This window comes from Silene latifolia, chromosome Y (assembly GCF_048544455.1).
Source record: "Silene latifolia isolate original U9 population chromosome Y, ASM4854445v1, whole genome shotgun sequence".
Lineage (NCBI taxonomy): Eukaryota > Viridiplantae > Streptophyta > Magnoliopsida > Caryophyllales > Caryophyllaceae > Silene > Silene latifolia.
Genome location: NC_133538.1, coordinates 369,836,007 through 369,849,030, shown reverse-complemented (window position 1 = coordinate 369,849,030; position 13,024 = coordinate 369,836,007). Strand labels below are relative to the sequence as shown.

Sequence of the window (13,024 nt, the reverse complement as noted above, 5' to 3'; positions counted from 1 at the left end):
GAATAGGTTTCTGTCCACCAGATTAATAAAAGAGGGGCGAATATCAAAAGTACTCCCCTCATCAGTTGAAAGCGTGAAACCCTTAGGAATGGAATCAGCTGTCGGCTCAGAATGACTAGAATTGTTAGGCAACTTCGCAGACTTAGTAACAGTTGCAGAAATAGATTTGTCTTCCTCTAAGGCCGAGCTTCTGCAAAAATGAAATTTTCTTGAATTGGGTTAAGAGTACTCAAGGCTTCCTCTCGACGAATCTCCCTCAATAAGTTTTATCTACGGTGAAATGTCCTCTCTGGTTCAGGATCAGCTGGTACTAACCTTGACCTGTTGGACCTGGGCATAAACAAAACTAAGAGAAAAGAATAAGAACTATCTCAAGGAATTGAAAATCCCTTGAGACTAAATCAAACTAAAATAAAAAAAAAGTAAATAAACTGGTTGCCTCCCCGGCAACGGCGCCAAAATTTGACACGGATGTCGCAACCTATCAAAAATAAAACCTAACCGGCCTAAACTTATGCAGTAGAGGTAAGTTGGGTATCGTATCCACAGGGAGGCGGTCACTACCTACTTGTTATCTAGTCTGTCTAGGGTCACAAATTGGGGGTTTTGGTTGATTTGATTTAGCTAAACTAATGAACTAAATTTAAAGCAATAAAAGAAATAACAACTAAAACTAGCAAGAGTGAAATAGAATGTGATCAAATAAGGAGAAAGATGCTAGGATGTCGGTTCACCATGATATTACGCAAATCAGCTGAAGGTAAGGTGAGTCGGTCTATAGTGAGAAGGGTAATGGAAAGGTCCTTCCCGTCCGCTTTCGCCCTAGATTCTTCCTCAATAACTTCCGCTCTGATTAGGGTAGTCTATTGTTCATAACAGGTCTATTCATTCCAATCTTCTGATCTAGGTCTGAATTTAACCTGGTTAATTAAAATAGTCGTGTGCACTCAACCAAATAACTACTGTTATATTGCTACGAAACAATTCTCACATTTAAACCTCCTAAACTAATTATAGGGTCATTGTTTTACTATCATGACTCCCCTAACCCCAGCAATTAATATTTTAGCTACTCAACGATGATAAAACCAATAATGATAGATAAAACAATATTAAACATGGTATGAAGATGAATCAACAGAAATTGCATAAAACAAATAAGCCAATAGCAATTAAGAGACAAGGAAATAATACGTTGTAAAAAGGAATTAATGCTATGAAATAAATTGAATAGAAAAAGAGTATGGAATTATATAAATTAAGATCCGGAAACTGGAAGGCAAGCGTCGTACAAGAGTAAGGAATAATGAATGATTAATTATTGATACTGAATAAGTTCTCAGATTAATGAAAATGACTAAACCTAATTAGGTCTCTTCTTTATTTAAGAGAGATATTTATTAACCTAAATAAAATAACTTAAATAATAAGTAAATAAGTTTACGTAATAAAATCTTGCATCAGATCACAGAGTGTTCGATCGAGCACATTGAAACAACTCGGATCGATTAACTTCCAACAAAAACATCTCGATCAAGCATTGAATCTACTAGATCGAGGAACACCATAAATCCTCCTCTCGATCAAACATAGCAGGAGTTCGATCGAGGAATCTTCACCATAAAAAAGGACTCGATCGAGCAGTTAAGCCAACAAAGCTCTCGATCGAGTTAACTGCCACTGAGTCAGCTCATAGAACGTTGATTTGCTTTCATGACGACTTCACGCATCCCAAGGCAAAAGTATTTTCGCTCTAATTCCATCCATCTCCTAAATGCAAGCTAAAGGGACAATTCCAAGCTCAGTTTTGCTCCTTCCAGGTCCATTCCTACAGTTAAAACCAAACAAACCAAAGTAGACTAATCGGGGCATTTCGTAGCCTAAAACTACGGGAATTGCATAGAAATGCATGCAAAATAAGCACAAAGAGTCTATATAAAAAGCACATCACCTACCCGTCATTATGACCGAACCCTTTTGCCCTTTTGTTTTCACCCCTCGCCCTTCAATCTTATTTCAATTTGGTGGTGTAATTTTAAACTTGATTTAGCCTTGGTGAACTTTGTTTGAACTATGTTTAAACCTAAGTTTGTGTTGACCTTGTTATCTTATCATGTCTATGCATATCTTTACGTGTTTTCTAACGTGTGTTTGCTCTTCACCAACGATAGAATCTTTGCCCTTTTGATGATTTCAAGAGGGGGAAAAGGTAAAATTCATGTTCTATTTTTTAATTAAATTGATTAACTCTTGCCTATGCCTAAATAATTCAATTAATCCTTGCTTTGTGGTTTTTTTAACTTTGTTTAGTCTATCTTGCTTTCGGTATTTGCTTCATAAGAATAACTTACTCCTAACTATATTTTCTGATGACGATCCTTGACTAAATATGGAAGGGGGAATATGGGCTTTGATAGACATTTGTTTTTTTTTTGGACTTGTCATCATCAAAGGGGGAATTTGTTGGGTTCTCTTAATTGATGATGACATGCCCATTTAACTTATGCTTTCTTAGTTTCTCATTTCACGATTAATCGATCAATTTGCAAGTCTTAATCAAGAAGCTTCAATCATTTGCTACCCAAGATTTAGAGTCGTTTATGTCAATTAATGTAAAGATGAAAGAATAGAATACTTGCAATGGTAATAGTCAAGCCTACCGTTACTCTCACTGGTAACCGTGTGCTTGACTGACACTTTTGGTCTGTCACACTTAAAGCAAGTCTTTCAATTTCGATATTTCATTTTTAATCAAAATGGCTTTTTATACATTAGCTTTTAAAAGAAGCTTTAAACTTGAAATATGGAAGGGTGGTCTTTGGAAAAGAATATGCTAATTTCTAGTTCAAAAGTTTTCCTAAAATGTGCTAAAGCTTATCTTTGGCTCTTGTAAAACAAAGTTTGCTTTTTCCCATTTCTTCTCAAGATTTGTTTTGTTGTGAATGTCTTTCTTCTTTGTTTCTGAAAAAGCCAAAGCCTCTTAAGGAAAATTACAAATCCTCTTTTCCTCTTTTCTCTTTTTAGAAGGTAGCTCTTTTGGTGCAAACATGGAAAGGTCAAAGTCTTTGTTTCTTATCAATTGCTTTGACTCATAAGCACAAGCTTGCTTCCTCTTGTGTGCTCCCTCTATAAAAGGAACACTTCCCTTCACTTTGAAAGTAAGACTTTTACCTGAGAAATCAAAGTATTTTGCAAAATCAGTTTTAAGAACTCGAAGCTTTTCTCTTTGCAAAAATTTTCTAAGTCTTCAAGAATCACAATCGTCACCACTGTTGCTTCATAGTATTGTACTCTCTCATCTAGAATCGTTTGCACCAATAAGTTGTCCTTCTCAATTCTTTCAAAGAATCAGTTTGAGGAAACTTGGTCTTGTAAACATTTTAGTTATAGTGTCGAGTTCATGGACGGAGTAGTCTTAGAACTCGTGTCGCAACCAGAGTAGGTTTTTGGTCCTTTTATTGGAAGTGTCTTAAGTAGTCGGATTAGATCACTTCACTTATTAATAAAAGAGGATTGGACGTAGGCCTTTAGAATGTTGGCCGAACCAATTCAAAAAATGTTGTGTTGATCTCTCTTCGCTTTTAATTCCGCTGCAATTTACTTATTCGTTCTTCTTTTACGGTTTTGCTAGCAACAATCCTGAATACTGTTACTTATGTTCTGTAGCTCATACTCCACTAGCTAAGACAATCAAGTAACAGTCAGAACAACTGTCGCTCCCAAACTTCATTAATCCCCTTTGGCTTTCGTGATACACATTTAATCATTCAATTTATTTGATATATCCATTTGCTCTTCATATTGTTAATCAACATACCTTTAAACAATAAAGATAAGTTGAAATTTCAAAGTTGTACCTAATTCACCCTCTCACCCTCTTAGGTACTTAGAATCCTGAACTCTTCAATTACTGGCCCACCATACCTCTAAATCCAATTAGACAAATTATTGCTCCCATTTCTATGTAGTAAGCCTGTACGGAGCAAACTCCATCTTCAATTTTCTATCATCTGAAAAATAAAAAATCAATTATTTTTGATTTTTACGTTCATTATTTACAATAAGGTAAGTAATCTATCTATGTTTATGAATTTTGCGATGAAAATAAAGATTCAGCAGTTTAATTGAAAGTTTCAATCACCTCTAGTTCAAAATTAATACACTAAGTTTGCTAATCGAAAGGAAAAAAAATAAATTAGATAAGAAATTACTTGAAATTGATCTCCAAATTCCGAAATATCTACTTCCTATTAACGCAAATCGGCAATGGAGACTACTCGATTTTTTGTATAATGGCCCTTTGTTTTATTTACTTTGTTTTCCAGTACTACTTATAATTTTTTTTTACCATTTATAACATAGAAAATTTTAATTTTTTTTAGTTATGGTAGTAATTCTGCAATTAATTTCTATACAAATTTAACTATGTTTCTATTTGTTATGGCAAACATGAATATGGAGAAGATTCAGTAAAGGAAGGACGGATTTTTTTTTTAATTTTTAGAAATTTTTTTAAGTGTAGAAAATTTTCATAAAACCCGCGCGGGCCATGGCCCGCCTAGCCAGGCCTGTGCTTCGTCTCTGACTATAGAAACGTGGTATAGACTACACTATATATTTTCCTTTTCCTTTTCTTTTTGTAGTTGAACACATAGTAAATAAACTGATTTAATCTTCAGTTGAAAAACAGCACTACATTTAGGTTTGGTGCGTAAATGAAAATGGTAAGAAATATAAAGAGTTTAGGATTCCAAGTCCCTAAGAGTGGGCGGGGGTGAATTAGGTACTATTTTAAAATTTTCAACTTGATCTTTATTGAATTATAGTAAGTTTGATTAATGATGTGAGGAACAAGTGGATACATCAAATAAATCTATTAGTTGAGAGTGTATCGCGTTGTTGAAGAAGATTGCTAAAAATTAAGGCAACGGTTGTTCTGACTATTGCTTGTTTGTCTTAGCACAAGAGGTTAAGGCTACAGACTAAATGCAACAGTATCCAGAACCGTTGTTAAAGAAAAACGTAAATGAAGTACGAGTAAAATAAATGCAGCGGAATTAAAAGCAACGAGAGATCAACACAATGTTTTTGAATTGGTTCGGCCAACACTCTAAGGGCCTACGTCCAATTTTCTTTTATTAATAAGTGAAGTGATTTACTCCGACTACTTAAAAAGCCTATAATAAAATGACCAACAACCTACTCCGGTTGCGGCACGAATTCAAAGACTACTCCGTCTAGGAACTCAATACTCTAACTAGAATGTTTACAAGACCAAGTTTCCTCAAACTGATTCTTTGAAAGAATTGATATGGACAACTTATTGATCAAATGATTCTAGGTAAGAGAGTGTAATACTTAAGACAACGGTAGTGATGACTATTGTCACTTGAAGACTTAGAAATATTTTGAAAATACTACGCCAAATATGGCAATCAATAAGGAGCGTATCACAACGGTTTAATGCATTTATTAACGACACTTAGATTACCATTTTTCAAATATTGTCAGAAACCTAGACCGCGATAACGAGAATAACGGTTTCCCACGAAAACCGTTGTTATTATAATGTGACAACGGCTAGTTAACAAACCGTTATAAAAAACGTTTAACGATTTCCAAAAGCTCGTTATAAAATCTCTCTTATTAACGGTTGTTAGACAAACGTTACCAGTTTAAGAAAATGGCATTTCAAAAACCGTTACTAAATTAGCACCAGCAACGGTTTGTGGTACCCGTTGTTATGTTATAGATACGGGTTTCTTTTAACCGTTATCATTTTCAATTATGAAAGAACGGTTTTTCAATTCAACCTTAGTCAGCATTTGATTAGATTTCTCAGTTTGACCAGTACATGCAAAACTTTATCAGAACTTTAATAAATATTCAATTTGACCAATAATATTCAATTTGACCAAAATAATACTATAAATATGTCTTCATAATGTTTTAGGTCAAAATCTAAATTATCAAACAATTACTTTTTAATTTCTCTCTAAAAAAAATATGGCTGGTATATCGGAGCTACAATCACGTTATCATTACGCACAACCTTTTACTTGCATTCTCCATAATCTCCTAGTTCGTTATGATGGGAATGAAAAGGGTTTAAACCCTAATTTTGGGTGGTTGACGCAAATGCTTCATGACTCCGGTTTCACTGCGGTTAAAAAAGTGAACCCTGTGTCTACAAACAAGAAAGGTTTTGTAGGCTTCGCTTTTATCGAGTTTGACGAAGCCAACTGCCATGATACTTTTCGTCAGGTAAGAAAATTAGGTGCTAGATTTGCGGGGAAAGATGCGGGGAAAGAATACTTCTATTTGGATGCTTGATACGTGCAATTTATATAGACTTTTTAGCCTCTTATTGCACGCATTTCCATGCCTTTTTGTATCGCTTTGTATTATAAAATACCCCGAATTGGCTACTTTGTTTTGTCTTGTCTTGATTGCAGAAATGGACCTGAAAGTAGCGGAATCGACTCTTATTCGTCCCATTTAGCATGCATTGTAAGGAGACAGAAATTTTGGAGCAAGAGTCGTACCTCGGAGTGTGTGAAGGGAGGTCAAATGAAGCTGCCATGATGAGTTTGAGGCTGATGCATTGGATTTCCACTCGATCGAGTGGAACTATGAGTCGATCGAGTGGTTTGGCAGGAACAGGAGATCGATCGAGTAGTTGTAAGAGCTCGATCGAATTGTGCTTTATTGGAGTTACTCGATCGAGAGCCCAAAGTGCTCGATCGAGAACATTTGCTGAAGAAGACCTCGATCGATTAGTCTGAAAGCACTCGATCCAGGGGATTGCTATGATACACGGGTTTAATTAAGCACGTGATAGGTTTACTTTGTTAGTGTTACACTTCCCTATATAAGGAAGTCATAATTAGGTTAATAAACACTGCTACTTCTACTTTACAACTTTTTACAACTCTTTATCTCTCTTTATATCTTTAAACACTCTTTACTGCTTAATCTCATACTTTGCTTTGTGGATTGATCTCTACGCCGGATTCTTTAAGATTGTAATCATTCTTCTTCTTTTAATCTCAATACTTTGTTTTACATTAATTTCTTGTTCCTTTATTATTACTCTTGTTTAATTTATGCTGTATCATTATTCTTTAATTATGTATCATATTAGCATCATCATGTCTATTGTTATTATTGTTAATTCCAAGAACATGAGTAGCTAATTTCTTTATGTTGGGACTAGGGGATCCATGGTAGAGTTGTGATGATGTAATGAATAGACTAGATAATTTACATGTGAGAATCTGTCCCCATAGGAATATAACTGTAACACCTATTTAGTAGAGTGCACGCTTCTAAATAACATTAATTTGGTTAACTTTGTTCCTGGATCGGAAGATTGGAACAACCAGCCCTACTATGAACAATAGACTATCTTAATGAGGACGGAAGTTAAGTTAGTGGAATTCTAGGGTGGATAGCGGACCGGAAGGACCTTTCCCATGCCCTTCTCACAGTAAATTGTCTAGGCTATTTGCAACTGAGTCGATATACTACCATGGTGAACCGAAATCCTGACATACTCTCTCCTATTTGATCACTTTTATTACATTTTCTCGCTTTAATGCTCTTACTTTATTTCTCTTGCTTTTAAACCTTTAGTAGTTTAGAAAACCAAACTAAAACCCCCCATTTGTGACTTAGATAGATGGACTACGAATAGATATCTTGCCTCCCGGTGGAGATCGACCCTACTTATCACTAGCTTCCGTTAGTATATTTAGGAATTTATTTTTGGTACAGAAACGACCGTATCAAATTTTGGCGCCGTTGCCGGGGATGGTAATAACCCTATCTGTCTTGCTTGTTTTGTTTATCTCTTTCCATCTTAGGGAATTTCTATTCCTTGAGACAGTTCTCACTTATTTCTTTCAGTGTTGTGTATGCCCAGGTCAAACAGGTCATAATTAGTTCCTGCTGATCCTGAGCCAGAGAGATCATTTCGGCATTGACTCCGTCTGCAAAGGAAGATTCAAAAGGAAGACTTAAGTACTTTTGAATCCGAGCTACAACACTTTATTTTTTGCAGAAGATCCGTCTTGTGAAGAAGACAACTCTGTTTCTGCTATTAAGCCAGTAAAGATGCCTAATATTGCGAGTCACTCAGAGCTCACAGCTGCCTCGATCCCTAAAGGTTTCAAGCTTGCGACAGAGGATGATAATACATTTGACATTAGATCGTCCTACATTAATTTGGTCGAAAGGAACTTGTTTCGGGGTGTGGCGGGTGAAGATCCGCGTAAACATATGGAGGTTTTTACTGACTACTGCTCTACCATTCCCGCCACTAAGGGAGTGATCCAGGATAAAATAAAGGTAGTCTTGTTTCCTTTTTCACTGACCGACGGAGCCAGGGAGTGGCTCACTGATCTCGATCGTACTCCAGCCGGTATCACTAACTAGGACACTCTTGCTCTTGCCTTTTATAAAAGGTACTTTCTTCCATAACGTACCAATAAACTGAGAGGAAAAATTACAAGTTTCAAGCTGGCACTTGATGAGAATTTTTATGAGGCTTGGTGTTATTTCAAGAAGTTGGTGCGGTCTCTTCCTCACCATGGTTTCGATCAGTGGTTTTTGTGCAACCAGTTCTACAATGGGTTGAATGATGACCATCGTGCTGTACTTGACGCCTCATCTAATGGGCGATTTTAAAAGAATAATGATGATTATAAGGGATGGGGTATTATTGAGGAGATGGCGACCCATTGTGCTGTGTAAGGGAACCCGAGAGATGGCATTCGGACAGTTCATTCGATTGATAATGCAGTTGTGGCTCAGTTGGAAGCCATGAATGCCCGTTTTGATAAGTTAGAATTGCAAGCTGCTGGTGATCAACAAACAGTTCACTTGTTGACTAGACAAGAGACCGTTAATTATGAGAGATATGGGAGAAATGACGGTCACACTGTTGTTGACTGTCTAACAGAGAAGGAGCAAGTCCTTGCCTTTCGGCAATATAGGCAAGGAGGAGGTTCCTATTACAATAATCAAAGTGCAGTCCATCCCAATTTGAGGTCGACCAGTCAAAATGTGCATAATCCTACTCCTCCGCAGCAGCAACAAGCTTATGTTCCTCCTCATAAGGCTAAAAAAGGATTTCAAAAGCCTCCATCTTTTCCACCGCCATATCAAGGAGCTTCCTCAAGTGGAGTTAGTGAGCTAGCTGAGTTGAAGTCGATGATTCAATCATTGACTAAGCAGATGCAAATGAGTGACCAACAAAAAGAAGCATTAATTAACTCACTCGAGACCCAGGTTGCCCAACTCGCCGCTAGCCAGTCCACAAGAAAATCGGGTCATTTACCGTCTCAATCTGAGAATAATCCACATAAGATGATAAGTTTGATTAACATGCGTAGTGGTCGTTCTTACGAAGGACCAAAATTTTCAACTGTAGAGGACATATTAGGCCCGAGGAGTGATATTACTGATAATGATTAGGCATCAATTGCTGAAAATATGCTCAATCCGAAGAAAATACTCGATCGACTAATTTCTGGTGGTCGATCGATTAGAAATGCTGATGATATTACTCGATCGAGTGGTTCTGAGGGTCGATCGAGTAAAGTGGATATTCAAGGTTTTGATCGAGAGGATGTAATGTCTCCATCGAGTGAAATGCCTGAGAAAAGTGTTCGATCGAGTGATATTTTATCTCGATCGAACAAAGCTGATATTGAAGAACTCGATCGAGAGGCTGAGAATGCTTGATCGAGTGAAAAACCTGCTGAAAGACCTCGATCGAGAGGTAAAAGAGATCGATCGAGTAAGAATGACTTTGAACCCGTTGAGACATTGGAAGAAAGGAATAAAAGGCTTGAAATTCCTATCACTGTGCCCTTTTCAAGGCGATTGCAGAACAACAAGGCTAACCAACAGTTCGGGAAATTTGCTGAGCCTCTGAAAAGCCCTCACGTGAACGTTCCATTCGCCGAATTGCTCACCCAGGTACCCTCTTATATGAAATTCATGAAAGAAATTTTATCGTGTAAGAGGCATATAAATGACCATGAGATGGTAGCTTTGACTGAAGTCGGGACTGCCTTAGTTCAGAATAATTTTCCACCCAAACAAACAGACCCGGGTAGCATTTCAATTCCTTGTCATATAGGAACCCATTTGATTGATAACGCGTTATGAAATCTAGGTGCTAGCGTGAGCATCTTACCTTTGTCTCTTGGTAAGAGACTTGGTTTGACCAAATTTAATTATACTAATATGACCGTTCAGATGGCCGACCGTAGTATATCACGGCCACTAGGATTTATAGAGGACATACCTGTCAAGATCGGGAGATTCTTTATTCCCGTAGAGTTTGTGGTTCTTGACATACCCAAGGACACTCACACCCCTATAATTTTAGGGCGACCATTTTTATTCACTACTCGTGCATTGATCGACGTCGAGGGAAAGACACTTACATTTCAGGTAGGAGATGAGGAGCTGATATTTCATCAGTCCAAATCTCGTAGGGCTCCCATGCAAGCTCAACCTTGTAATGCCCTATCCTCTGTTGACTCGAGTACAGACACTCTAGCTGAGAAAATTGAATACTGTTCTGCTGTTGTAACTCCTCCGCCTCAAACTGAGAGCGAAAATGAGGATCATTCTTCTGTTTTTCTTACTGTAGGTACAGATAGAGTGGATGCTGGAGATGATAACGGTCAAAGTGCAGTTAAAGTCAATCAAAGTGATGGAGATACCAATGTCGATGGGAATATCAAGAGGAAGAAGAAAGTTCGGGCATACGTGGATGCCAACTATTGTCCTTCCGCCAGTTCAAATTCAAATTCGTGACGTTCAAAGAGGATGGTCCGAGATGCTGAAGGGACTTCCTCCAGTCAGAAGCCCTCATGTGGGCTATTAAAGTGTTTTGGAAGATAAGCGGGGAATGCCCCCTTGTAATAACTTATAATTTTAAATTTCCGTTAAGACTTTTTAATTGCGGTTTTAGACTGTTAGACAATAGTTCAGTTATTTTAGCGAAAATCGACTATAGACTGCATGTTTTGGTGATTTGGTATTGTCGGGAAATGTTTTTGAGTGTTTTTATGCAGGTTTGGGGACGTTACGTCGCAAGGGGATGTGTTCCACGAGAAAACAGCTCGATTGAGTACTTTATGTACTCGATCGAGAGGATTGCCCAGCAATAGAACTTGATCGAGTGGATTCAGTCACTCGATCGAAATGCCCAAATAGATGAGTTCTCGATCGAATGGATTTCTGCTCGATCAAGTAGATTAAATGCCAGAGTCCTCGATCGAGTGGTTTAAAATCACTTGATCGAGTGAAAATGTTTATTACACGCAGGGAGTTATTCTTTTAACTTCTATTTTCATTCTAAATTTATTTCAACTTTCCTTGTCTCTTCTTTATGCGACTAACCTACGATATTTCCCCAAATTCTCCCTTAATCTTCTCCTAATACCACATCTAACACCCACACTATTTTACTTGTGCCTAAATCGACATTTGCCCCTATTTTCCCCTTAAAATTCGTCCTTGTTGCTTCCAATTTGGGTGATTAGGGTATTTCGGGTTTTTTGTTCGAAAACCGTCATTTGCCCTGGATTTTTGTCGATTTATTGCTTATTCATGTGGGATAATCATCAAGTAAGTAATTCCCTTTATTCCTTTGTTATTGAATTGCTTGTTTCGACATATTTGAAGGATTAGGGTTTATTTTTCGAAATTTTTTCGAAAATCCGAGTTTAATTAGGGTAGTAAGTTTCTCTGTTTAATTGACGAATTTACCCCATTACTTGCTGGATTAGGATGGACAGTAGCAATTCCCCTTCGATTAGTTCGACTATTGCCCCATCCTTAACTGAGACGGTGGTCCCTGCTGTTACCACCGTTACTTTGACTGTTAGTACTGCTGCCCCTACTACTGTTTCTGTTAGTACTACTGTTTTCACTGCCGTTTGCTCTGTTCCCGCTGCCACTGTCAACTCTGCCTCTACTAGTACAGTTGCTGCTACTTTTGTTACTGCTGGTACCTTCTCTGCTACGGTGATTACCCCTGCTGCGTCATCACCAGCTGTCACAGCTGCCTCCAGGATGCCCTAGTACCTCGCCCCGCTACTGGACGGGCTTCTTCATCAGGCACTGGAGGGCGTTGACAGGGTTGAGGACAAGGCACACCCGCTGCTGGTCGTGTTATGTTCCGTGCCGATGACTCTCTTGACCCGCACCCTGACTACCCCGAGGTACGTTTCGTTAATGCTATGCATCGTACTCGTTTTTATGCTTTAGAGAGCTGTGACTTTTTTTCGACCAAATTTTTATGTCAAAAATCGCTTGAGAAGTTAGCAATTTATGAGCATGTAGTTGAGATATTGAACAGGACGGGGATGTCTGGACTGATTACTATGAGTGCCCCGACCTATAAGGAGCTGACCCTCGAGTTTTTCAGCTCCTTCACTTTTCCTACAGCTGCCTACGTCACTGACCAGGGTAGTTCTTGTGTTTCCTTCGGGTTGTTTAACCGGACTACGACCTGGACCCTACCTGAGTTTGGTAGTAGGTTAGGTCTGTCCTCCCATGGTGACTCAGACCCTCCTAGGAAGGTCCTACGTATCCTTTGGCGAACCTTGGCACAAACTCGTTTTGAGGAGCGCAGACTCGCTCATGTCAACCTTCCCCCGGCCCGTTGCTTTTTGCGTCTCATTGGTGGGACGATCTTTAGCCGTAAAGAGCCCAACAATGTTACAACATTGAGTTATCTATTCTTGGGGGCTATCTGAACATTGATAGTGAGGGCCCCTTTGTGCTTAACATTGCCTATTTGACTGCTCAGTATTTTCATACTGTGGGGCAGTAGACGGCGAGCACCATTGTCTGTGTTGGCATAGCCACCTTTCTTAACCGTTCTATCTTCCCCGACTTCCCTTGTGACTTAGCACATGGTGACAGGGATAGGTACCTCGACATTTCTACTATGCTGTCTATGTTTTGGCTTGCTTCTGACCAGCGGACTTGGAAGATT

The 13,024-nt window shown here is 38.4% G+C and overlaps 1 non-coding gene across 1 annotated transcript; it reads right to left on the bottom strand.

Moving 5' to 3' along the window:
* Nucleotides 1-8,490: 8,490 nt before the first annotated feature.
* Nucleotides 8,491-8,597, bottom strand: LOC141636737 (small nucleolar RNA R71). The gene has a single exon (XR_012541325.1). It is a non-coding gene; the product is annotated as a small nucleolar RNA R71 (small nucleolar RNA).
* Nucleotides 8,598-13,024: the final 4,427 nt, after the last annotated feature.